This window comes from Henckelia pumila, chromosome 3, assembly GCF_033568475.1.
Source record: "Henckelia pumila isolate YLH828 chromosome 3, ASM3356847v2, whole genome shotgun sequence".
Lineage (NCBI taxonomy): Eukaryota > Viridiplantae > Streptophyta > Magnoliopsida > Lamiales > Gesneriaceae > Henckelia > Henckelia pumila.
The window spans coordinates 54,152,996-54,176,208 of record NC_133122.1 but is presented as its reverse complement, the minus strand read 5'-3'; the positions used below and the strand labels follow the sequence as shown (position 1 = coordinate 54,176,208).

Below are 23,213 nucleotides of genomic sequence, written 5' to 3'. Positions count from 1 at the left end.
GCAGAAATCGATTGAAATGATTCGATCAGGACATCAGTCTGAGTACAAGGTTAGTGACGATGATATCTTGTATGTGAATGGCCGAATAGTTGTTCCCAATATTGCAGATTTGAGACAGAATATTTTGAAAGAAGCCCATTGCAGTCGCTATAGTGTTCACCCTGGAGGCAGAAAGATGTACAACGACTTGAAGAGTCAGTACTGGTGAAAACAAATGAAGTCTGATGTGACTGAATTTGTATCTAAATGTTTGAATTACCAACAGGTGAAGGCTGAACGAAAGAAACCGGGTGGCTTATTACAGAGTTTATCGATTCCTGAATAGAAGTGGGATCACATTTCCATGGACTTTGTAACAAAGTTGCCACGATCATCTTGAGGATGCGATGTTGTTTGGGTGATCATTGACAGATTGACGAAATCTGCGTGCTTTATTCCTTATCGAATGACTTATCGTCATGATCAAATGGCGGATCTCTATATTCGAGAAGTGGTAAGACTACACGGTGTGCCAAAGTCGATAGTATCTGACCGAGATCCGAGGTTTACTTCACACTTTTGGCATAGCCTACAGGAAGCTCTAGGTACGCGCTTACATTTAAGTACTGCTTACCATCCTCAAACTGACGGTCAATCTGAACGAACTATTCAGATGCTTGAGGATATGCTCAGAGCTGTAGTACTTGATTTTGGCGTTAGATGGCAAATTTTATACCACTCGTGGAATTTTCGTATAACAAGAGTTATCAAACGAGTATAGAGATGGCACCATTCGAAGCATTATATGGGAAGAAGTGTCGATCGTCTTTATATTGGGATGATGTTTCTGAGGTACCTGAGTTAGGGCCAGATATGATCAGACAGATGACTGAGAAAGTGAAATTGATACAACAGAGAATGAGAACAGCGCAGCATAGACAGACGAGATATGCAAATGTACGACGACGGCCGTTATCTTTTGATCAGGGAGATAGAGTGTTTCTGAAGATTTCACCGTTCAGAGGCACCATTCGATTTGGCAAACGAGGAAAATTATCTCCGAGGTATATTGGGCCATATGAGATTCTCGAGAAGATAGGCAATCTAGCTTATTGACTCTCTCTTCCTATGTCTTTATCTGGGATATATGATGTCTTTCATGTATCGATGTTGAGAAAGTATATATCTGATGCGTCTCATGTGATTCGATCTGATGAAGCTGAGTTGGATGATACTCTTTGCTACTTTGAGCGACCTATGCAGATTCTTGATAGGAAGATGAAGCAACTCCGAACGAAGATTATTCCATTGGTGAAGATTCAATGGAGTAGACATGGAGTTGAAGAGGCGACGTGGAAAGTTGAAAATGATATGAAGCAACGATTTCCTTATCTATTCCACTGATGTGAGTTCTTATTCAGTTTTCAGTTATTCTTTATTCTTATGTGCATGCAGACTGCATATCTATACTGTTTATGAATTCGAGGACGAACTCATGTCTTAGTGGGGGAGAAATGTAAGGCTCGGGATTAATTAGAAATTAATCCAAATTTAATTTGATTTTAATCCGAGTATATTTAATTTGGGAATATTTAGAGTTTTGATTTAAATTCTAATATTCTTAAATTATTTAGGATTGAAATTGAAGTAGAATAAGGGCCGAGGACCAAATTGCTATTATTTAGGAGTTGAGGGACTAAAGTGCAATTGGATTGAAAGTTATTAGATTATTTTGCATGTGCAACGTGTAAGAAGGATAATTTTTTCAGAAACTTTCGAAAAGTAGAATAGAGAGCCCGTTTTCTTCAATTTCCTTTGCAACTTTGAGTTTCAATTTGCCGTAACTTTTGAATCGGTTATCCGATTTCGATTCCGTAAAGTGTTCTGGAATCCTTACGATGAGGGCTTCGATCTCGTGTAAGTTTTATGTTGTGTTATATGGATTTCGAAATCAATAAAGGGCAGATATCAGATTTTGAATCATTGATTATGTTCTTGAATTGTATCGCTTCTATTTTCGAAACCAGATCAAAGTTGGATGATTGAATGTTGTGGTTATGACTTCTAGCATGTATATCGATGAGTATAGCTGCTGATATGATGTTATGTTACTGAGTTTTATAAGGTATATGCTGATATATGAATTTGAGTTACAAGTTTCGAAGTCGGGATTACGTCGGTTACCGATTTTGAATCGCTACGTCGTTTGATCGAGTTTTGGAACAGTTTTGATAGCCGATATTTGATTTGAAGTTGTTGTTGAGATGTTTTGAATGTTATAGTATTTTTTTATTTAGTTTCAGTTGAGTTTGAAGGCTAAACGACACAAGACGCCGACTTGAACTAACGAAGAAAGAGTTGAGGTTTGAAATGCGATTGATTGATGAATTCTTGATGGTTTTGACTCGTTTCTGAAATGATAGATTGATTTGAAGTTTGATATATGTATTTTGTTTATATCTCACAGATTTGAAGAGTTCAGAACCTCGATAAACGAAGGTATAATGACGACATCACGAAGTAGGGACTTTGAAACTCAAGAACGACTAATCTTGAGTTGGCCCGCAAAAACCACATACTTGTTTATGTTTTTGATTTGATTGTGATGTTGTCGATCCATCTCAGGTAGTGGATCTTTATATTCGAGTTGATATGATGCTATATTGAATCGATTCTATGCCAAGGTTGCGGTTAACCTTATTTGCGAGTCGTTTACGAACTCGTTAGATGGATATCCATGTCAAGATCGTTTACGAATATTGATGGCACGAAGTTATATGAATCAATTCTTATTCGAAGCGTTATTTTACTCTATTTGTTGAGTCGAGTTTTAAATAGAGTCGATATGATTTATTTAACGCCTTTTATATGTTGGTTATACTGAGAATGTTTTCTCACCGGAGTTTATCCGGCTGTTGTCTTGTTTTGTATGTGTGCATGACAACAGATGGGGCAGGAGCTGGTCATCGACGTCATTGACAGCTGGGAGAGAGTCTAGCACGTGAGGACTTGGGTTGTAGATGATGTCTTGAACTTTAGAAGCATGAAACTTTAGTCTAGTTGGTTTTGAATTACATGTATGAAGCTTGGCATAATTGATGTCATTTACCAATCTTTAGCGACTTGTTGATGTAATGAAATGCATGTATAAATGCTTATGACCTTGTTTATATGTATATGCATGTTTTGGAATTGATATATCATGTTTTGGACCATGTTTGTTGATTTAGAATGGATGGAATCGGGTTTGACAACAAAAAGAATTCTGCTGATTTTGCTGGAAAACATGCCCGCTCGATCGGGTGATAATCACCGATCGAGCGTGGCCCTATTTTGTTCAAAACAGAGGATTTGAGTTTTTGGCTCGCTCGATCCACAGAAGTTGACGGATCGAGCGAGGCCAAATTGTGTTCCATCCGAGAGTTGAGAAATTGTGCTCGCTCGATCGGGTGTTTTTCACCGATCGAGCGAGACACTGAATTTTAAAAAAAAAAAATTTTGTTTTACTTTGCTCTTGGTTTCTTAATTGATGTTTAATGAAGTTAATTATTCATTAATTGCCCTAAAATAAGATTAGCAACCCGAGGTCCCCACATCTCTAGGCTTACCGAGAGTGGTACATAAGGGTAGGGTCCCTTAGCCCTGTTCATCTCTTTCGCAACCCTTTTTCTTCCAACTTCTGCCTTCCCTTCTACCTTTGCTCCTATCTTGGTACTTGGCTTACTCCCAGACGTTCCTTCATGTCTCCTTTGCCTCTGTGCATCCTCAAAATTCACATACTTCTCAGCTCGACTAAGGAGCTCATCATAAGTCAAAGGAGGCTTCTTGACCAAAGATTTGAAAAACTCTCCTCCCCTCAACCCTTGAGTGAAAGAGTTTACCAAGGTATCAGCAGTGGTAGCAGGTACTTCCAAAGCTGTTGTATTGAAGCGCTGAACATACTCCCTCAAAGGTTCCACCTCAGATTGCTTCAGATTAAACAAACTAAGAGAAGTCTTCAAATATTTTTTGCTACTCGCAAATTGGTGTAAAAAGGCTGAGCTGAAGTCATTGAAACTTCGAATGCTACCAGGCTGTAAAAGGTTGAACCATTGCTGAGTTGAACTCACCAGAGTGGTAAGGAAGACCCGGCATTTAATTGCATCAATATATCTATGCTACAGGGCTGCATTTTCAAACCTTCCCAAATGTTCCTCTGGATCTGAGCTCCAATCATACTCCCCTAAGGTGGGTTGCTTAAAATTCGCAGGAAGTTCTTCATCTAAAATAGCCCGAGCAAAAGGGCTTTCCCTCTGTATCGGCCCAGGCCGACCTCCGAATTGCCGACCCAATCTCCTGATCTATTCCCACATAGCATCCATTTGGTTTGGCTGACCTCCAGGTGGAGGGGGAGGAGGTGGTGGATTCTGACCCATGGTTGTTTGCACCGTTTGAGTGATGAACTGGCTGAACTGATCTACAATCATGTCCACCATATTTCCTCCTCCCCTCCCTCTTCCTCTTCCTGCCATATCTATGCCTTAGCTTAAATTTCCCACAGACGGCGCCAATTGATATACCTCAATAAAGTGATCTCCTTCGATGAACTGATGAAATTCCTCTAACAGATGAAATGATAAAATTCCTCCAACAGAAGATGAGCTGTTGCTGACCTGAAACCACGAACAAGAGTGTTAAAGGGGGGCCAGAAGGTGTTCTGGCGTATCCCCTCCGACGCTCAAGTCAGATGCTAGGATAGCGAAATATAGAGAGTGGTGTGTGTACACGAGTAAAAATTAGGATGCAAATAATGAAAGTGAACCTGGTATTTATAGGAAAAAGCTCCGTATTTAACGCCTACCTTCCTTATCAAGAACCCGAGAATCCCGGGATCATAATCCCGAATATCTAGGCTGAGATCTCGCCCGAATCTTATCTTAAACACTGATCCTAACATCCTAGCTGGCTCACCAAGGTTGCCGAACAAATCTACGAAGCTAACTCCCTAATGACCTCAGGGCTGAGCTGAGCTCCCAAATTTCCGAGATGAGCTGGGAAGTAGGGCGGGAGAGCATAGCCGAGCTCCCGAGCTGAGATGGGAATTATGGTGGGGGAGCTTGGCCGAGCTCCCGAGCTCCTGAGCTAAGCTCCCGACCTGAGCTGGGAATTATGGTGGGAAAGCTTGGCCGAGCTAAGCTCCCGACCTGAGCTGGGAATTATGGTGGGGAAGCTTGGACGAGCTCCCGAGCTAAGCTCCCGACCTGAGCTGGGAATTATGGTGGGAAAGCTTGGCCGAGCTCCCGAGCTCCCGAGCTACCGAGGCCGAGTTTCCTATCTCTATCATAGCTTGCCAAATAATAGCTCTTGGAGCTTAGGGTCATCGATGAGCTGAGCGAATCTCCTCCCGGGGTATCACAATCTTTACTTTGTATGTTCGTTGTAATTATTAGTTTAATCGGTTCATTTCACAACTATAGATTTATCAAATTGTTTCACGAGAGACCTACTCCTTAAATAATTATACAAAGACCTCAAATAGTCAGTACAAGGTACTTAATATACACGTATGTATAGACATGTGTTAGTATCTTTAGCAAGATTGTAACGAGGAATTGTTTATTTAAAAAAATAAAAGAAATTCATTTCTATTTTTTAAAAGCAAATAATTTTAAGATAACATAGTCAGATTACCTCATAAAAAATATGAAATTATAAATTGCTCGATTGATACGAAAAGATTTCAGGATAACTTTAGCTAAGTTTATTGAAAAGAAATATTTTAGTGAGTTTTAGAATAAAATAATGTTTTTAGTATTCTAATACTTTTTTCAAATTAGCTACCGACGCACACATGTTGTATGTGAAATATAATGTATAGAAAATAAGGGGTAGTGAGAGACATGGGTCTTGATATGAGAAGTTGGATTTAGAACGAGTCATTTATATTACGATATTGTAATTCAATTGTTTTTATCCGTCAATAAAATTGAAAGGTATTTTAGTCTACACACATAAATTACCAAATCAGTTTTTATATGAGATTGAGGCTTTATTAAATGGTAAGATGAATTTTCACCTATATGAATCGAGTATATTTTGGAAGATTTTTATTGAATTATTGGTGCTTAAAGGTTACCCTCTTTTAAATTGGAATTTATTAAATTTTGCTGCCGGTTGTTATTTGTTTAGTTGAGAGTCATTTTACAAACTATAATGTAAAATGTATGGTTGGAGAATTCAAAAACATAAAATAAATTTTTTTAAATAAAAAGGAAGGAAAAAACAATTTTTCTGCAAACTATCTTATTTGGTTAAAAAAGTTGTTTTAACAAAGTACAAAAATTTTTTTTTAAAAAAAACTATAATTTGTAGCATATTTTAGAATAAAAATAAACAATTTTAACATTTATGCAAACGTTAAAATAGTTTTTGTTTTTTTTTAAAATAAAAACACTTAAATAAATTGAACTTTGTTACCCCGAGAAAATATTTCAATCCGAGCCCGTTTATAATTGGTCTACCCGATATGGCCCAACATGTCAAGGTCCAGCCCAGTTTGGACTATGTTGGACTTTGACCGGGGCTGGTCATTATGGGCCGATCTAAACTGTTTTTAATGGGCCGCAAGTATTATTTTCGAGTTCAAGTAGGACTCTGATATATATGAGATAAGCCTGGATATTTTCAAATATTCACGAGATAGAGATAAGCTTACAAAGGGACCAATGGATGAAGAGTCCTAGTTCAGGACATGTTATAATTCGACTAGGTGACTTACTCTATTTTCTTCTATAAATACAGGTATTGTTATGGATGTATTCATTATTCATTACTAACTATTCATTATTTATCACACATTCACTCTCAATTTTACATTCACGCACTCATATCTCTCAGTTTTCGCATTAATCATATCCTCTGACTTCAAGACACTGACTTAGGCATCGGAGGGGTCATGCCGAAAACACCTTCGGCGCCCCTTGACCTAGCTGTTGCTTGTGCAGATAAGTGGTGCCTGACTTGACCTGTTTCATAAAGGAGTTGGAGGATCCATTCTACCAGACCGAACCCGAGGTAAAATTCCAACATCATCAATTGGCGCCGTCTGTGGGAACGAAATTGAAACCCATGATCGTTCTTTACCGCGAGAAAAGAAAAAAAATAGAAATCGGAAGAACAAGAATAATTCTCAATGAAACTCAGTAATGGAGATTGTTCGTCTATGCCACAGAGCACCTATCTCACTTGCATACTAAAAACTCATGGGAGATATGTCGAAAAGAGAAAAAAAAAACAAGAACTCTATCACGGAGCCCGCCGTCACCCAAACCACTGCCTGAAAGTCGCTTCGCACCACCGCCTGCAGCCACCGCCGGGCCAAGTCCAATCCATCACCGTGTATTCAACTCATAGGCACATCTCTCAGTTTGAAGAACCCCATCAATCGTCGCTTCTATCTTCAATACTTAGCCCATGAAGTAGGGGGTCGTGCAATCGAAGCTGTTTCGGTCGCTAGGAATCGAAGTAAAATCATCGCTGTTTCGTGCGCGCGAAACATTGCAGCTCCTAAACATCTTCCAAAGGCTTGCCCTCTTCGAGAGTTTGAACACTTAGGGCTTGCATCCTAAAAGTTGCATCGAGATCCATGCGAGTGCCCTTTAATCCGCACGATGCACTGCGCTCGGACTCAATTGTGCCATCGATACTTATACATATATATTGGGAGGAAAAATCAAATATGAATTTGCACACCCACCAGCTGTTCGTTGGAATTACTCCGAGGGGATCAGTCCGTAGATTTGTTAAACGAGGCCGACATAATTTTCTCTAACAGTGTAAGATTGAAGTCACCTGACAGCCTGCCTACGAAAGATAAGTCTCTCTTATGCTCTCAATATTACTCTTATTCATTGCATTGGTATTTCAAATTTGCCAAAATTTGTAGCCACCCTGAGATGTTGAGTTTAGGTGACCCGTGACCCAATGTTTAAAAATGTCCAATATGGGGATATCACAAGTGAAATTCCATTATCCATCTACATGGAATCTCGTTTAACCAGAGTCTCTTTGAACCATCATATGAGGTAGAAGCCGAGCCCATTCCACCCGGTGTTTTTCTCTATTCTTTCTCGACTTTGTGGAATTTCAAGGTGTTGTTCGGTTCTCATTCTGTCGGTTGTAAGATATATGGTTTAATACATGTTATTAATTTTCTTCTCGAATAATCAAATTCTGAGAGCAGTTTATGCATGCGATTGGGGCTGTTTTAGTTCCATTTTGTGGCTTTCATCGATTCCTACTTTGTGGTTCTCGGTTGCATGGGTTTATGGATTGCTTGTGTGGTATTGGGAGGGTTGCATTAATTCTTTGCTAAGTACACCTGGTCTTCGCATCTGCTGCATTATATATCCAATGAATTGTCCGAGGCATCGAGATCTTTGCCTTCGTGGCTGGGTGCTCAGTGCCTAGGTTTTCCCGTTTATACCATATTACATGTTCGATATATTGCTCGATATGGATTTTCTTCAATCTGTGTTGCTGGTCGTCTCTTCACAATAGATTCATGGGTGAATATGTTCATATAATGGGGAATCCGGCCAAAGATAGGCTTCATTATTTTATTTGTTCAGATAGATCTCATATTTGCATGAGATTCAAGACTATGCCGCAAATTATTCGTCATACTTTTCTTAGCTCTCTGGAATGATTTCAAGTGCTCTATCAGTCTCAAAATTTTCTGATTGGGATGTCATTATAACTCCTAAACGACCTTGAGATATATGTGATCCGGCCTCCACATCTTTGTAAACGGAGCCAAATAAAAAGGGAGTTTGGTAGATGTTATTGCCCATGTATATTAAAGCTTTTTTATTTCTCAACCTTGACAATTTATTAAGATTATCGAAGAAAGTCTCACCACTACCTTCATGAATCATTTATGGGTATCGTAATAGGGAAGATTCTGAACTTTATTCTTTATACCTCTTAATGGAATTCTCTTGCATAAATAGGCGTGCGACTATACTAGTCCAGTGTCCAGATCCATGATGAGCCACCGGAGCTCTGTAAGTGATTCCAATTTTTTTTTTTTGGAATACGTGTATTCATGAGGTAACAATTCGAAAGACATGTGATATTATTCAAGAGCAATACGTGGTGTTGAGCTCGAAAATCGTGTCAATCCCATGTTATATGTTTACCAATTATGGTTGGTCATATATTATCTAAAATATGAGTTTCTCATTATTCCTGGTTTATATTGGAGTAATATGTCAATTAGATTGGACCGACTTAATTATGACAGATTGCGTTTAAAAATTGAATTTTTTATTTGGTATAATCTTATATCACAACACATTGCTTGGGATTCTATCGTGTATGATAGAGGCAGGATCTTTGGTGAAGGTTTTCTTAAATCGGCCCATGCATTTACAGGGTTATCTTGGATTCTTACTCCTTTGTATTTCAGTACAAATATTTTTACAGCTCGGGCATGTAATCTCGCAGTAAGGCCCAATTATATCATATCGGGCATGCAATCTCGCAGTAAGGCCCAATTATATCATATCGGACATGCAATCTTGCTGTAAGACCCAAGTCTATCACATCGGGCATGCAATCTAGCAATAAGGCCCAATTTATGGTTTAACATTTTTAAAAGTCCGGGCAGGTCCGGCATCAAAAGCCCACATCAGTGGCATCAAAAGCCCACATCAGTGGAACTCAAAAGCCCAGGCAGGTCTGGCACTCAAGGACCACATCAGTGGAACTCAAAATCCCAGACAGGTCTGACACTCAAAGTCCACCTTAGTGGCCCATATCAGTGGAACTCAAAAGCCCAGGCAGGTCTGGCAAACAAGGACCACATAAGTGGAACTCAAAAGCCCAGACAGGTCTGGCACTCAAAGTCCACCTTAGTGGCCCACATCAGTGGAACTCAAAAGCCCAGGCAGGTCTGGCACACAAAGTCCACCTCAGTGGCCCACATCAGTGGAACTCAAAGCCCAGGTAGGTCTGGCACTCAAGGACCACATCAGTGGAACTCAAAAGTCCAGGCAGGTCTGGCAAACAAGGACCACATAAGTGGAACTCAAAATCCCAGGCAGGTTTGGCACACAAAGTCCACCTCAGTGGCCCACATCAGTGAAACTCAAAGCCCAGGCAAGTTTGACACTCAAGGACCACATTAGTGGAACTCAAAGCCCAGGCAGGTCTGGCACACAAAGTCCACCTCAGTGGCCCACATCAGTGGAACTCAAAGCTAGGCAGGTCTGGCACTCAAGGACCACATCAGTGGAACTCAAAAGCCCAGGCTGGTCTGGCAAACAAGGACCACATAAGTGGAACTCAAAAGCCCAGGCAGGTCTGGCACACAAAGTCCATCTCAGTGGCCCACATCAGTGGAACTCAAAGCCTAGGAAGGTCTGGCACTCAAGGACCACATTAGTGGAACTCAAAGCCCAGATAGGTCTGGCACACAAAGTCCACCTCAGTGGCCCACATCAGTGAAACTCAAAGCCCAGACAGGTCTAACACTCAAGGACCACATCAGTGGAACTCAAAATCCCAGGCAGGTCTGGCAAACAAGGACCACATAAGTGGAACTCAAAATCCCAGGCAGGTCTGGCACACAAAGTCCACCTCAGTGGCCCACATCAGTGGAATTCAAATCCCTAACAGGTCGGGCACTCAAAGTCCACCTCAGTGGCCCACATCAGTGGTATTCAAAGCCCAGACAGGTCTGGCACTCATTTTCATCAGATTGTCGTCTATTGCTCTTTGTTCGAGCTCGGTTCTAATCAGACCTTCATCTAGACCGTTCGTCCAAAGGAAGTACATGTAGTTCGGGGTCAGGTCTACATTATTGGTCTAAATTCATTCTTTTTTTAGACCAGTTAGGGAGGTACTATTGTTACCCCGAAAAAATATTTCAACCCGAACCCGTTTATAATTGGTCTACCCGATATGGCCCAACATGTTAAAGTCCAGCCCAGTTTGGACTATGTTGGACTTTGACCGGGGCTGGTCATTATGGGCCGATCTAGACTGTTTCTAATGGGCCGCAAGTATTCTTTTCAAGTTCAAGTCGGACTCTGATATATATGAGATAAGCCTGGATCTTTTCAAATATTCACGAGATAGAGATAAGCTTACAAAGGGACCAATGGATGAAGAGTCCTAGTTCAGGACATGTTATAATTCGACTAGGTAACTTACTCTATTTTCTCCTATAAATACAGGTATTGTTATGGTTGTATTCATTATTCATTACTCACTATTCATTATTCATCACACATTTACTCTCACTTTTACATTCACGCACTCATATCTCTCAGTTTTTGCATTAATCATATCATCTGCCTTCAAGATACTGACTTAAGCATCGGAGGGGTCACGCCGAAAACATCTTCGGCGCCCTTTGACCTAGCTGTTGCTTGTGCAGATCTAAGTGGTGTCCGACCCAACCTGTTTCATAAAGGAGTTGGAGGATCCATTCTACCAGACCGAACCTGAGGTAAAATTCCGACATCATCAAACTTATTTAAACGCTTTTTGAAGTTGTAGTTTATGTATCTAAATTCTAAACTGGTAGATCTACAAAACGAAAAAATATTGTGATTGATTTAGAATTTAGAAACCTTGGTGCATATTCACATCACTTACAATTAACTGAACAAAATTTGCCTCAAAAATTAATTATAAATTGATGCAAAATTCTTTCTCCAGTGTATACTTGACTTGAACCACGTGTTTTTAGCATGGAAAAAGTAAAGGTTTTAGATGTATTATTTTAAGCTATCGTCTTAAATTAACTCTTTCAAGTTTAAAATAAAAATGAATAAAAACAAAAACTATTTGACATAATAATATTAGGAAATGATGGTATGTCTCCTTCAATGTCTTTATATGGTAGGTCGATATCGTCCTTTTGAAATTTTCTCCCCATGTCAAGAGCATCTTTCATTTGAAAATTTTAGGACGTTAATAATTAGCTGGTTTTGTGACAAATATATTATTTGTTTGTTTAACACTGTAATTAGTCTGCTTCAAAAAAAAAACACTGTGATTAGTCACGTCGATAATAATAATAATAATAATAATAATAATAATAATAATAATAATAATAATAATAATAATAATAAGATCAACGTTTTAATGGTTTTGTACTTTTGTTTCTTAAGTGGTCACTCACTTATCTATAGTGAGCGAGGCCACTTCAAATACTATGAGACGATGCATCGTCTGACGATGAAACAAATTATGGACGATTGAGAGCCAAACGAAATCTTACCATAGTTGTTCGGGTCAAAGCCAAACCAAAATTGTCTTATGTTCGTGCAATAACTTGCATATTCTTAGAGCTTTCTCAAATGATCGACATCATTCATACTAGTCATCTACATCTAATTTCATTTATTTCACTGATGAATAATCTTTCAAATTTTCATAACCTAATTCGTCAGATCTCACCAGAATTGAGTTCCCACATAGTGTCGGGAGGTGGTGTAATTTATTCATTTAATTAATTTTTAGTTCCCAAAAATCATAAGGTAAGCAAGCATCTATTTGTAAGCCAGCTCCTCAATTTGCCTACTGTGGACTCACTAAGGTGCCCAATTGTTGAGGTATTGACTCCTTGAGTTACCCGACTCGTGATTCCTTCCTGTAGTACATGTAAAGTGATACCTGAGTGAGGTCGATCAACTCCAATTATAAACTTGGGTCCATAAAGTTTAAGGCCAAATTACCGGGGCTTATGAGGCCCAGCTTGTGTCCAAGGTGCTTACCTTAGGTACTGATGCGAGAGATGTGAGGGAAATGTTTGACGAGGAAGATAATTTAAAAGACGCGTGTGGCGAGTCTAGTGATCCAACTATCATTTTATGTAATTAAAATGTTAAACAAGATTAAATGATCAATACTTAAGTAAATCAAAATGGTTAAATAGTTCGAACTAAAGGATAATAGTTCGGACCATCCGAGTAGAATTCGGAAGCATCGAGCAAGATCGGATGTTCCGAACTAGGATCGGACCTTCTGATAGTTGCGTGGTCAGTTACATCAATAAGGTGTCAAAAGTTCACGGACATGTAGGGAGAACAGATCTTCAAAATGTGAGTTCGAAAGTTCCGAATATAGGTGTCCACTTAGGTGTCAAGACATTGTTGACACGTCAAAGCATGCAGGAGTTTGAATCTTCTGAAGTGATCAGATCTAATCTTTGCCTATAAACAGGCCTCGAGATTTCTTATTTTTATTGTGTTTTAAGTGTTCAGTTTTTCCAGTGTATATTTTGAGTGCTTCTAGTTATTTTATCAAGGACCGGGCATTACCGAGATACTTCTGGAGCTATAGCGAAGCTGTGTTATCGAGTGTGACCTTCGACATCAAAGGGCTATTGACGGACGCATGTATAGCCTTGGGCTCTTAGTAGTTATAGAGTGTAACTCTTAGCTTAGTTAAGAGTACTTTTAGACAAGTAATAGTGATATTATGTTCATTTGGTTTATAATCTTAAACCCAAAACCCTGTGTTTCTAAAATAGCTACATAGAGGTACGAAATTATTATTCGAGATATCCTAATTTAATATGCATGTTATATGTGTTGTATTTACCTAACATGTCTTTATGTGCATATTTTATGTCACGATGATTATGCTATTTATATTTTCATAATGAGTCTATATTCTTGAGGTAGCCTGCTAGTGAGGTTGCTCAGCCCTCTTTTCTTTAGTGGACAGTTGGACCCCGTTAGATGTCTCGACGACTATGTTGTTAGCTCATCATTATCCACAGATTATACGGTATAGGAGTCACCTCTTGGTGTGACGACGCAGAGTGCTACATATCATGGTGTCACTCGACTGAGCAGAGTATGTTGATCTTGATCGGTGGTATCTCGTACACTTGCATACATGCATTACATAGAATTTTTACACTCATACTCTCGTACATAGCTTTCTTATTGCTCACATCCTTGATTTATATGTCCTGGATACCCCACTCCACAGAGCAGACATTAGGTTGGATGGACCTAATTGGAACGATCGCTTAGCTTGCAGAAGCAACATTGTGTGGAGTGATATTCCTGGTCCTTGACTCATTTGGGTTTTAGTACTTTATCTTCGATATGGTTGTGTATACTTGGTATTTACATGCTTTCTTCGATGGGGTTGTACCATGTTTACGTTTAAGTTTTCTGATGTTATATGATTAGATCTTGTTAAGTTAATTGCATATCATAAATTTTTTATTAATAGGTCATTCGAGACGAGTCACTACGCGCATACGGAAGACGCTATGGGGTAAAATGGATGTCTATCAAACCCAAGAAGATTAATTAAGCACTCCAAACCAAGGGAGGTCAAGATATTATGAGGGCGGGCAATAGAGCTCGATGCTCGCTCAACAGGGACAAAAAGATGTTTGAGCATTCGGAGTTTGGAGAGGCACTATAAGTTAAAAGTGATATAACAAGGAGTTACAACATACTAATTTAGGAAAGGTGATTCGTGTAAACTCGTCTTTTGCACTATTTCGATCCATATAAGGAAAAGCCTCAGCTCCTCGCGTTATATGAAAATAATGTATGATTAACTAAAAAAAACATAATGCATGATTAGAGATGGAGACGAACATCGTTCTCGAGGTCAGGCAAATAATCGCTTCATACCTCCGTACGTACTAACAAAATAACTACCCTTTTCACTTATGGTAACTTAATTTCCATGTAAATAACAAGTTTGGTTTTTAATTTATGAATTTGAATTCTTTATGATCTTGCATTTTACTTTCACTCCAAATATTATCCAGTTGAAAGTTAACTTGAGCATTGGAGGGATACACCAATGCACACATATTGTAACGCCCAGAAATTCACCATGTAAATCCGCATGCATAACTAGGAGATTTAATGATTTTAATATAAATTGAAAATGTGTTAAATTGTTTTATGAGTTATTATGTGAATTATGTGATTTATTTGTATGTTTTAAATATTTTTTTCGGCATTTAAATCTGTATGATATGATTTATGAATTTATTTGAGAAAATTTGTTTTATGATCGCGTAGGCGGGACTGTGGACGGACGAGATGTTTGTTTTCACTCAAAATATTTTATGCGATTTTTAGGAGTCTTAAAATATTATTTTAAAATATAATTTGAAGAAAATAATGGTATTTATATATATGTATATTTATATGTCCGTTTTTACCCAAAATAAGTCATTTTAACGACTTTTATTAAGCTTTAAAAATCCCATTAATTATAATTTCGGGATTTAAGGTTAAATATCAGATTTATATTGTATTTAAGATTTTTAAAATTCTATATGTTTAGAGTATATATCTATCCTAATTAATTATTAGTTAAATTATGCTAAATTATCTCCTAAAACCCTACCCTATTCACGTTTCTCTCTACCTAGCCGCCTCCACCTTCTTCCTTCTCCTCTCCCACATTTTTACAGCAGAATCACTAGCCTCCATAGCCGATTCTTCAAGGTTTTTAAATTAGTTTGAAGATCTGTTCGTCCCGAAAATTCGTACGCGCGATTTAGACGTCGTTTCTTGCAAATATTCATCAAGGCACGTTTGAATCCCTTCTTGAACACCATTTAAGTCATATTATTCTGATTTTAGCATGAAAATTATGATCTTGCATGAGGTATGTGGTTTTAATGAAGAACATTCATGAACATGCATAGAACCTACATTTTTAAGGGTTATGAATCAATTTTATTATGTTTTTCTGTCATGGATTGTTCTAGCTTGCTGACCAATGGGTTGAGGGTTGATATAGGGTCCCTAGGGTCATGGTTGGATGATGGTTCAGTGGCTTTAGTCGTTGGTTTGGGCTAAGTTCATGTTGGACGCAGTTTAGATGCAAACCGAGCGGTTTGCGTGCGAGGGCTCGTTCTTGGTCCACAAGACGAGTTTTAGGTTGGTTCCAGTTGAGTTATAACCCCAAGACCTTTGGAAAGGTTTTCATGGTTGGTGATCCGGCCGTTGGTGGCCGGATGGGCGGCCGAACGTCCGGAAGTCGGTGGTCGCGTTCTGCACATATAGCAGCAGAGGGGCTCTGTTGTTTTCGTTCGTTCTTCTTCTACAGGGCTCAGTTTTAGGTCAAATTTATTGGGTTAGAACCGTCTTGGTGTTGGCTAAGTATGAAAGGTGGTTTCACGGCCAAAGGTGGCCTGAGCAGGCAAAACGTTCAGATTTTCTGAAGCCGCTCAGGGCTGCCTCGAGTTGGGCTTAGGTAGAGGTAAGCTAGGGTTGTGTCTGGTGTTTTGGCAGGCCGGGCTCGGCTTTTTGGGTTCGGGTTGGGTCTAAAATATAATGGGCCAAGTTAGTTTGGTCCGGGTCTGAGTTATATTAGTTGAACTCGGGTATTTTTATTTTAAATTAAATAAGAGATTAAGTTAATAATTAATGGGTTTGGGCTTGACTTAGTTAATTAATTAGACTAATTTAATATTAAGTATGGGCTTAAATAATTAATGAAGTGAGCCCAATAATTTGTCATGGGCCGCATGATCCATGAGAATTATTGGGCAAGTTGTGTCGGGTTTAGTAATTTTAACGGTCTAATCCCTAGGATAATGAACTAGTTAATAATTTATTGGATTAATTTTAAGTTAAATAGTTTAATGGGTTTAATTAATATTTTAAATGAGCCCATTAGTTTGCCATGAGAATTAATGGGCCAGGTCATGTTGGGCTTAAGGCTTATTGGGCCAATCTAGGAATTTTTGGGTTTAAGTCGAGTGTTCAGCAGCTCGAACAAGTTCTTGGAAAAATAAATGTCCGTAAATATATATTTAATTCATGAATGCATTTTTATTAGATATATAAGTATGATTTTTAAGAAAATAAATTAAATATATATTTACAGGTAAATTTTCATAAAATAAAGAAATAATGAGAATTTTTAAGTTCATTCATCATGTAAGAATTTTTATTATAAGTTTAAATGCATGATTAAAAAAAATATATTTTTTTTATGGAAGTTGAAGTGAAGGTGGAAAGTGATGTGGTTGGAGGTCGGGATACCTGGGTCCGGTGACCTTCCTAATGATGTTTATGTTATGATGAGCTTATGGATCCAGCTGAGAGGGCTGGTGAAGTGGCAGCACAGAGGTGGAAACCCCACCGCCACATACGTTGGTTTTTAGATTGATCAATCGCTTAGTATGAGGCCACCGACATGGATACGACATGTTGAGAATTAAAAAATCATGACAAGTTATTTTATGAGATTTATTAAGTATGATGATATATGTTTAGCATGATGATAAATCAGTATAGTTATTTTATTTCATGTTTTTATGCATAAAATTTTAAGATCATGCACGTATATTTATATTCACGTATTTTATATGATGTGTGCTTGTGTGTGGTTTCATTTTGTTATGTAAGGATAGAACGTGCCGAGCCTCTAGGCTCACTAGATTTAAATGGTGCAGGTGAGCAGAAGGTTAATGAGGATAATGTGTTCCCGACTGGCGGCGAGAGCGTATGAGTTTCCAGGCGGCTAGAACCCGTGACCATCGCTCAATTATGATAATTATATTGAGATTTAAAACACGTATTTTCGCACATGTTTCATTATTTTTAGATTTTTGAGAGTATGCTTGGATTTCGATTTTAATTAATTATTTTCTAAGTTTGCATGGATTTTGTATATATATTTATATTCATTATTTTATAGTTAGAGAGTTTAAAAAAAAATTCCAGTAGAAGTTTTAGGATGTTTCACATATGGTCTCATTCTAACGTTCCTATTCTCAATTTCATATGCATATCGTCAGAGCTCCCAAAGCTAGGCGATTATTTTGCCATTTAGGATCTTTTTCATTCAGTAATCAATGTAAATAAAAACTTTTATTCTCAGAGAACATCATAAAGATATCGAACACTTGAGAAGAAAATAAATCGAGAGATTTAGTATTAAATAACTCGGAAAAATTAACTCAAAATGTCTTTTATCTTGTACATTTTGAGATTTGAAGTGTTATGTGCCATATCTTGAGAGACAAATTGCTGAGAATTTTGAGTATTGTCACACTTATCCCGAGAAACTTATCAAGAGGTCACTCAACCTAAAAATTATCCTATCCAAGCACGCTTAATATTAGAGTTTTAAAGCTATGAGTTTTCGAAAATATTATGCATTATGCACCTTATTGGCATTATCATATGAACAATAAATATCAGATCTTTCATGCATTCCTTTCATTTTGGTGGAGATCGGTTCGTTAATGCTCCTCGTTAGTCATTGCCTAGTCATTTGTGGCAGTTGGGATTCCCATTAATTAATTACTTATATTGTGGATCATGTACCACCTTGAAAAAAAGGGATAATGTCCTTTGTTTCGTGTTGTATCTAAAAGTGGACATTTATCATTACATGTAAGGACTGATGAAATAATGAATCCTCACATATATGGATAAATATCTAAAATGAACGATATGTTTGAATGAGAATTCTGCCTCTTTTCATTCAAAATATTGCATGCTTATATACAAGCTTGTGTACAAAGAATTTACCATAAACAAGCACAATCAAATCTCCTAAATATCTACACTAATCAAAGAAATAATATATGCGAGAATATACACGCCTTAATAGACATTACAACTATATTATTGCCAATACCACCCCCTCTCAATTTAGAGCATGCAAGTCCCGAATTCCCAACTTGCGAAGTAAGAACTCAAATGAAGATTTTCCAAGCGCTTTGGTAAATAAGTCAGCGAGCTGCATAGAGATCTGGACGTGAGTTGTCCTGATAGTACCATTTTGAATGGCACCGCGTACAAAGTGACAATCAATCTCGATGTGTTTTGTGCGTTCATGAAACACCGGGTTGGCCGCAGTATGTAATGTTGCTTGACTGTTGCAATATAAATTTATAGGATTCAGATGATCGACATTGAGATCCAGCAGAAGCTCTTTCAGCCATTTTAGTTTACACGTAGTGGTAGCCATCAAACGATACTCCGCCTCAGCCGAAGATCACGAGACTGTATGTTGTTTCTTAGTCTTCCAAGAGATCGGTGAATTCCCAAGAAAAATAAACCAGCCAGTCAGAGAACGGGGCGTGAGCAGACAGCCAGCCCAATTAGAGTCGCACCAAGCATATAATCAATGTCAGAACGCGGCATAATTCCTTGCCCAGGCTTCCCCTTCAAGTAGCGCACAACACGTAGTGCATCCTCCCAATGTTGTTTGCGTGGGTCTTGCATAAACTGAGCTAACACATGCACACAATATGCTAGCCCAGGAAGAGTAACCGAGAGATAAATAAGCCGCCCACCAACCGTTTGTAAGCTTTAGGTTCGGCAAGAGAAACTCCATTGACCAATGCCAAGTTATGATTTTGTTCAAGTGGGATAGAGACAGGTTTAACACCAAGTAATACAACCTCAGAGATACTATCTAATGTGTATTTACATTGACACAAGAAGTTACCTTTAGAACTTCTAGCCAATTCGATCCCTAAGAAATATTTCAATGTGAAAGCATGTGCTCAGATATTCTTTGAAACTTCGAACAACTTCATGATCATTTTCGGAGACAATAAGATCATCGACATACACAAGAACATGAACCTGGATCTCGTCCCTTCTCAAAGTGAAAAGAGAGTAGTCGGAGTAGGATTGGTTGAATCCATAAAGCTTCAAGGCAGAATCCAATTTCGCAAACCAACATCGAAGAGCCTGTCGTAATCCATATAACGACTTATGCAGACGGCATACCATCTCGGACGTGCCTGTATTGAAACCAGGAGGCATTCTCATGTACACCTCTTCCTGCAAATCTCCTTGTAAGAAGGCATTATGGACATCCATTTGATGAAGTTCCCAATTTTTGGCTGCTGCACTGCCAGAAAAGTACGGACGGTGACCATTTTTGCCACTTTTGCAAACGTCTCATGATAGTCAATCACTTCAAGTTGTCGAGTCCCCAGAATCATCATTCGCGCATTGTAGACCTTGATAGTGCCATCTGCATTGTATTTGATTTTGTACACCCACTTACAGTTGATGGATCGTTTGCCATGTGGAAAAGGTTCTACAGTCCATGTTGCATTAGCCTCCAAAGCTTGTATTTTTCTTTTTGCATTGCGTCCCGCCAGTGTTCATCTTTGACAGCTGTACCAAATGACTTTAATTCCACACCTACAATGACAGCTGCCAGGAAAGCACGATGTCGCACAGAAAATTTATCACAATTTACATAATGTGTTATGGGATAAGGACTACATGAGGACTGCATATGGCCTGGTGAGCGTGGAGAGGGGCTCAAGGACGGAGTGCATTTCTGAACAATTTTCAAGATATAATCATGCAAGCGAGTGGATTCTCGGCGCTATATGTGACCACGCCCAAGTGTTTCAGCAGTATCCTTTTCAACATCCTCGTTAGTATCCCCTAACTTCTAACATCTCGACAGATTGGACACCATCAAGTTGTCTTCCTGTTATTGCTTCATCTCCACTAGATCTTGTTTTATGTTCAGTCATTCCAGAGAGTATTTCTTCTTCACCAAAAGAGCCATCAATCCTATGGGTGTCGAATGTGTCATTTGAAACTTTACTCTCATAAAAAAACTCTTATTCGAAGAATACCACGTCTCTCGAAACAAAGAACTCCTTAGAATCAAGATCATACAAACTCCATCCTTTCTTCTCAAATGGGTACCCAACAAAGATACATTATCTACTGTGACTAGCAAATTTATCACCACCATGTTTCTGGTTATGAGCATAAGCCAAAAAACCAAAAACTCGAACATTCTTATAGGAATGAGCAGTACCAAATAACAATTAGTAAGGTGTTTTACCTTCGATTAAAATAGAAGGGGTACGATTAATTAAATACACAGCAGTCAAGACACACTCTCCCCAAAATTCAATAGACAAATTTGCTTGGAAACACATTGATCGTGCCACATTGAGGATGTGACGATGTTTACATTCCACTCTGCCATTTTGTTGAGGAGTCCCAACACACAAAGTTTGATGTATTATTTCGTTTTCCACAAAGTACTGATTCAAACAAGTAAACTCGGTTCCATTATCACTTCGCACAAGTTTCACATGTTCATTGAATTGTCTATGTATTATAGTGACAAAGTTTCAAAGAGTTGGTCCTACTTTGACTTTATCATTCAATAAATAGACCCAAACACCTCTCGAGTGATCATCAACAATTATCAAAAAATAATGTGCACCACAAAAAGTCGGATTTTTATATGGACCCCACAAATCACAATGAATCATCTCAAAAATAGTAGAAGCCTTATTATTACTCAACAAAAATTCTCCTCGACATTGTTTTGCTCGGAGACAAACATCACAATGCTTAACTGAATCACTACTAGTTCCTTTAACAACCGACAATAACTGAATGATTTTACTAGAAGGATGTCCCAACCTTCGATGACATAGTTCAAACATGTCTCTCCTTGCTGTATGCAAAGCTCTGGTTGGCACTATCCCGCTAAAATAACAAAACCCCTCACGTTGTTCACCCTCACCAATCAGCTTCCTTGAATTGCGGCCCTGCATAACACAAAGTTTATTAGTAAATTGAACTACACAATTCAACTCGCGCGGTCAATTGTGATATTGAAAACAAGCTACACTTCAAGTTGGGTACATATAACACATTGTTCAATTTCAAAAATTCATTTAACACCACAGTACCACTTTCTTCGGCTAGTGCTTCTTTTCCATCCGGCAGCCCAATGGGGCATGCAAGAATTTTCTCCACGCAACTCATCAAATCAAGTCTTCCAGTCATATGATGAGAGGCTCCACTGTCAGTCATCCATTTCATTGTTTTATGCTTACCAATCAGTCTTTCTGGATTTCTCTTCTTTTGTGTATTCAAAAGATTCAGCAACAAATTTCACTGCTCATTGCTCAACCCGCTTAATCCACTTTGGTCTATTTCGGTCAGTTGTCCATGAGTTATGCTTCCTTGTCCCATCACTTGGGTTGCAGCCGCATTCACTCGAAATTGGGACCCACAACCTCTCCCTCCAGTCGCATTACCAGCATGTCGTTGTTCGCTTTGTGCATGGATCGTTGTGCCACGCCCTCTTCCTCTAGGTCTGTCTCCCCACCAATCGGGATAACCAATCACTTTAAAGCATGAACCCGCATCATGGCCAGTTCTCTTGCAACTCGAGCATGCCACAAGTTTCTCTTTACCATCAACTCGTCCCTTAGAAAAGTTAGGAGTTTGAATCGCAAAAGTCATGGCCTCACTGTGATGTTCTTTTCCGCGAGTTATATCAAGTACTCACTCTTCTTGTACGATCATAGCTGTGAGGACCTCGGGTTGCTAATCTCGTATTAAGGCAACTAATGATTCATGAAACAAATCAATTAGAATATTAAAACCAAGAGCTAAAATTTTATTTTATTTTTTTAAAAAAATCCGGAGCCTCGCTCGATCGAATAAAATCCCCCGATCGAGCAAGCAAGAAATCATTGCTCTCGGTCTGTAGCACAAATGGCCTCGCTCGATCAGATGAATTCGTCCGATCGAGCGAGCCACACTCCAGAGCTCTTGGGTTCCAAGATTTCCATGCTGCGCTCGATCGGTGCATCTCACCCGATTGAGCGGCACCATGTACAGCAATTCGGCAGAACACTCCTCTTGCTGTCAAACTTGGAACAAGTGATCTAAATCATCACAAATCAACCTCAAACATGTTAGATAAAATCTAGAAATGGTATAATTACATGAACAAGATTTCAAGCATCTAATCATGCAATTCAATACATCAAATGAATCCCATAAATATCAAAAAACTACAAACTATTCAAGACGTCAAAATCTCATTTACAAGTTTTTAATGTTCTTGCTAAGTTTGCTGTAATTCTCACTATCATTCTTCCGCTTAAACCCGAGTTTACACTAGCTAAATCTCGCTCCCGAGCTGTCCATGTCATCTCAGACTAGCTCCTGCCCCATCTGTTGCAATGCCCACATACAAAACAAAGCAATAGCCGGATAAACTCCGGTGAGAAACATATTTCCCAGTAAAAGAAACTAACATGAAAATCAAGTTATATATATCAAACTCGTGATATAAATAAAAGACAATGCATGATTAAAAATAGGCTTCTCTCAAGAAATCTCTCGTTTCATCGGTTGGGATCCCGTGAAGAAGATATCATAACTAACCACCGACTCTCCCGATCGAGGTGGGGTTACTTATCTTACTTCTCTAGA

At 38.7% G+C, this 23,213-nt stretch overlaps 1 long non-coding RNA gene across 3 annotated transcripts; it reads left to right on the top strand.

Annotated features, from left to right (window-relative positions):
• Positions 1–7,146: 7,146 nt before the first annotated feature.
• LOC140887241 (uncharacterized) lies at positions 7,147–14,683 on the top strand. 3 transcript variants are annotated; one of them, XR_012151769.1, is made up of 3 exons: positions 7,147–11,473; positions 13,695–13,833; positions 13,972–14,683. It is a non-coding gene; the product is annotated as an uncharacterized lncRNA (long non-coding RNA). The 3 variants fall into 3 exon arrangements; XR_012151771.1 differs by having other exon boundaries at positions 13,695–14,051; positions 14,221–14,683; XR_012151770.1 differs by having other exon boundaries at positions 13,695–14,107; positions 14,221–14,683.
• Positions 14,684–23,213: the final 8,530 nt, after the last annotated feature.